General features: G+C 53.1%; 1 long non-coding RNA gene across 1 annotated transcript; it reads right to left on the bottom strand.

The window, feature by feature from the left end:
- Positions 1-2,875: 2,875 nt before the first annotated feature.
- LOC107528425 (uncharacterized) lies at positions 2,876-3,738 on the bottom strand. The gene is made up of 3 exons (XR_001602370.2): positions 3,590-3,738; positions 3,224-3,286; positions 2,876-2,943 (listed from the first exon to the last, which is right to left on the bottom strand). It is a non-coding gene; the product is annotated as an uncharacterized LOC107528425 (long non-coding RNA).
- Between the last annotated feature and the right edge of the window lie 705 nt (positions 3,739-4,443).

Below are 4,443 nucleotides of genomic sequence, written 5' to 3'. Positions count from 1 at the left end.
TTTAGAAAGAGAAGAGCGTTTCATGAAGACCAACTGGATTATAAATTCGGAGAAAACTTTTACTTTGTCAAAACATTTTGGAATCTAAAAATGAAAATGTAAATAAGCATGTGGAATATTTTTACCATCAAAAAGTTACAACAGGGCTCCTATTTACTTGGTTGTATACTGTATTAGCCCCAAATTTTCTCAAAAGTCACATCGTATTACTATTTTCCCATATGTGACTATTTTTGTTGTTTTATATTTAGAAAGATACGTTAGTTTCTTATTTTTCAGTTATAATATCGAGAGGGAGTTAAAGCTGAAAATTTCATAATCGAAATCCTTTCTTGCTAATCTAACTGAAACGACATTTCCTTCAGTTATATTCTGGCCCCAGATGACATTTCTGGAGAAAAACTAATTCAAGTAAGAGCCTTGGCTGTCCAGCAACAGGAAAGGCCGGGTGTGAGACTCACCTTTGCTCCTTGAAAGATGACCGGAGCCACAGACTCAGGGCCGCCCCCACGAGAGCGGGCGCCTGGGAATGGCCGAGTGGGCAAAGCTGGTGCCTCCTGCCCCCTGCCCACTGGCCCCTGCCTCCTGCCCCCTGCCCCCTGTCCCCCTGCCTCCTTCCTCCTGCCCCCTGGCCCCTGTCCCCCTGCCTCCTGCCTCCTGCCCCCTGCCTCCTGCCCCCTGTCCCCCTGCCTCCTTCCTCCTGCCCCCTGGCCCCTGTCCCCCTGCCTCCTGCCCCCTGCCCCCTGTCCCCTGCCCCCTGCCTCCTGCCTCCTGCCCCCTGTCCCCTGCCTCTTGCCCCCTGCCCCCTGTCCCCTGCCTCCTGCCCCCTGTCCCCTGCCTCCTGCCCCCTGCCCCCTGCCTCCTGCCCCCTGTCCCCCTGCCCCCTGTCCCCCTGCCTCCTTCTTCCTGCCTCCTGCCCCCTGCCCCCTGCCTCCTGCCCCCTGTCCCCTGCCCCCTGTCCCCCTGCCCCCTGCCCCCTGTCCCCCTGCCTCCTTCCTCCTGCCTCCTGCCCCCTGCCCCCTGTCCCCTGCCCCCTGCCCCCTGCCCCCTGTCCCCTGCCTCCTGCCCCCTGTCCCCTGCCCCCTGCCTCCTGCCCCCTGCCTCCTGCCCCCTGTCCCCTGCCCCCTGTCCCCTGTCCCCTGCCCCCTGTCCCCCTGCCTCCTGCCCCCTGTCCCCCTGCCTCCTTCCTCCTGCCTCCTGCCCCCTGCCCCCTGTCCCCTGCCCCCTGCCTCCTGCCCCCTGTCCCCCTGCCTCCTGCCCCCTGCCTCCTGCCCCCTGTCCCCCTGCCTCCTTCCTCCTGCCTCCTGCCCCTGTCCCCCTGCCTCCTTCCTCCTGCCCCCTGCCCCCTGCCCCCTGCCTCCTGCCCCCTGTCCCCCTGCCTCCTTCCTCCTGCCTCCTGCCCCCTGTCCCCTGCCCCCTGCCTCCTGCCCCCTGTCCCCCTGCCCCCTGTCCCCTGTCCCCCTGCCTCCTGCCCCCTGCCCCCTGCCTCCTGCCCCCTGCCTCCTGCCCCCTGCCCCCTGTCCCCTGCCCCCTGCCTCCTGCCCCCTGCCTCGACGGTGCCTGAGGTGAAAACCTCTCAGTCATCGTGACTGGTGACTTCCCCGTGAACTAGCACCGGGACAACGTTGTCATTTGGTTTGACTAGGTCCCCTTTTCTCTCCTCTTTTGCTTCTTTTGTTCAGGGCGATCTCACAGTTTTCTGGAGACTTTTCCTTCAGGAGCAGCGATTTAGAGGGAGCTTGGGCCGTGGGCTCGGCCCGACTGTCCGGGCGCTGAGCGCAGCTCTCGCCTCCCGCCGCGGCCCTGCCTCCCCTTCCCGTCGGGGGGTGCTGGCCGCTGTGTGCCGCTCCCAGGCCGTCGGAAGGTGAGCTGTGCGCACTAAGCTCCCAATTCAGGGCCTGCCCGCGGTGCACGCTCGCGGCCTGGGTTATCACTCTCTCCTGTGGCCCTGACTCCTGCCGATCACGCGTGTTCGTGGTCTCCAAGTGAGCATTATTTTCAGTACTGACATCCATTTCACCTCACGCTTACATCTCCAACTCTTGGGGAAAATCAATAATCTTTTAGAAGGGACAGACTATTTAGAGGGACGACAACTTTATTAAATGAAACCACTTAACCCACCGTTGGTAAGTTGAACTAATCTTGTTTCAGAGTAGCGAGTTCAGGTCACTTGGTACACATTTCAGACCTCACTTTGAGTAGCAGACTTCTCGGGGGAGATATGGGCCTAAACAAGAAAAGTCTAATGAAGAAAAAAACAAAAAGTTACAATGCGGAATCACATGCTTGCAGTATAACATCCATCTATTCTAATTTGGAAAAAGTTTTAAATATTTCTGGAAAAATTAAACAAGTCAAACATGAATTAATAGCCAGTCTAATTTCTAAAAACTGGAGAAAAATGATTTGAATAATGTAAAATCAGTCTCCCCACTTAATTTATATTGGTTTCATTTGCGAAGCCAAAAGTCCTGAGGTTTTAACATTGTATTCTTGTTGGAATCATGAAAATGCAAAACATTCACATTAAATTGAACTAAAAACAGAAATCACAGGATAGCCTTGAAAACATAACCTATCTCTTACCAAGTAAGGTCCAAGGAGCACACGAAGCGAGGCCAGACTCAGGTGCCGTTTAAAATAGCTCTGGCACAAGAGCTGGAAAAACTGAGCGCTCAGAACTGACTGTCCCGCGGAGCTGCGAGCTGTTATCTCGCCTAAGCACTGACGGCAGTGGGGTGGAGGTTTTGACAAGGATTCCATAAAAGCACACCAGGCAGCCTCTCTTCTGGCTTAAGCACCCCCGGGGGGCGGCTTCCCCGAGGTGCCCTCCGGCCCTGCTGGCTTCCCCTCTCTTAACTGCACGTGAAATAGTTAGAGCTCTCATCAGACATGGGGAATGGCGGTCTTTTTTGGGCTCCACTTACTGTAGGTTCTACGCTGTGGTAAAGAGAGTTTTTAGGGAGGTAATCATCAATAGGAGTGAAGTTCGGAAAATGTCTAAAAGGCTTATGTGCAGTGTGACTGCCACCACTACTATGACTGAGCTCTAAGCAACTGCTGATAGCCAAACACGCTAGAATGATTATTAGACATCAGTAGAAGTAATTTTATCATCAAAGATAATTTGCTTGTCATGAGAATACTCTGCCTTCATCAAAATAATGAATGTTTTAAATTAAAAGACACATGAAGTTCATTAGATGTTTTCTACTCTTACCCACTTAAATGGCCATGGCATGCATTCTCATAAAGGGTGGGACAATTCTTCATCGATCACCCTCTGAAGTTAAGAAAAAAAAATCTGAGTTAAAAGAGTATATTTAACAAACACATCCAAATTCACCATCTCAAAAACAGTCACAAATAACTGCATATTTCAGAGACAAAAATTCACAAGAAAACCAGAGATGCGACGACTGTAATGGACATACTGAGCCGAGGTCCAGGGAGCTCCGTGAGCTAATCTTGCATATAAACTATGAGTGCACACGTCAGACACAGGAGAGACTAGTGAAAGGAGCACAGGACCCCACGAATAGTCTAAGTTCAGGACATAATACCCGCACAGAAGCCTTTTCCTTACACAATAGAGAACTGCCTTGTAAGCAGTTTGATGAAAGAAACCACACGTCGACTCCTCGGGATCTGTGCTCAAGCCGTTCGGCCTCAGAAATGCACACAGGGGCTCGGCCCCCCTGCTTTCCGGGCACTCACTACGGGCGGCCGTCAGCACACACCGGCTGGTCGCTGCTGGCTGCCCCCGAGCCCGACATCTTCCCAAGGCTCCGGGGGCCCGGCCCCAGGACTGCATTGCTCTCCGGGCTCTTCCTTCTGGGGCTTCTCTGCTGTAGGAGAGTGACTGTAAAAGCTTTCCCACAGCGGCCTTTGAGCAACCGCCTCAAGTTCCCTGGAAGAAACGAGAAGGAACGGGGGAGAGAAGAGGCCTTTTCTTCAAGCACCAGGACCAAGGAAAATTCCAGGTATGCTATTTCCCGGTATTTCAAGAGCCTAATGGTTCAGGCAGATCCAAAAAGAGATTTTCTGTATCTGATTTTGATTGAAAGCAAAAGAAATGAATTATGATTAACTTATGCTACCCAAAAACCCCACAATAAACAAACAAAAAAAACAGATTCAGGAAGGTCCTTAGTACCTCCCCGCATCACAGGTAGAGCTCGGCAGTCGGGTTTCAGGAGGCAACAGAGGAGGCCTTCGTAGGCGGCATTCATGGGCTCACTGTCGGCACCACACTGCCACAAGGGACTGTTTTAACTCTCTGCCCTCACGGATGTCCCCGGAGAGTCCTGCTTCTGGGGTAAAGAATCACCTGGCTTTGCTGACCTCCTGTCAGGTGAGGGGAGACATGGGCTGTGTGGGGCAGACTAAAACAACAGTGCTCACCTATTGAGGCGGAAAGACAAGAGTCCTTACATGGGT

The sequence above is a fragment of the Miniopterus natalensis genome, chromosome 4 (assembly GCF_054644295.1).
Source record: "Miniopterus natalensis isolate mMinNat1 chromosome 4, mMinNat1.hap1, whole genome shotgun sequence".
In the NCBI taxonomy this organism is placed as follows: Eukaryota; Metazoa; Chordata; class Mammalia; order Chiroptera; family Miniopteridae; genus Miniopterus; species Miniopterus natalensis.
This window is presented reverse-complemented; position numbering and strand designations above follow the sequence as displayed.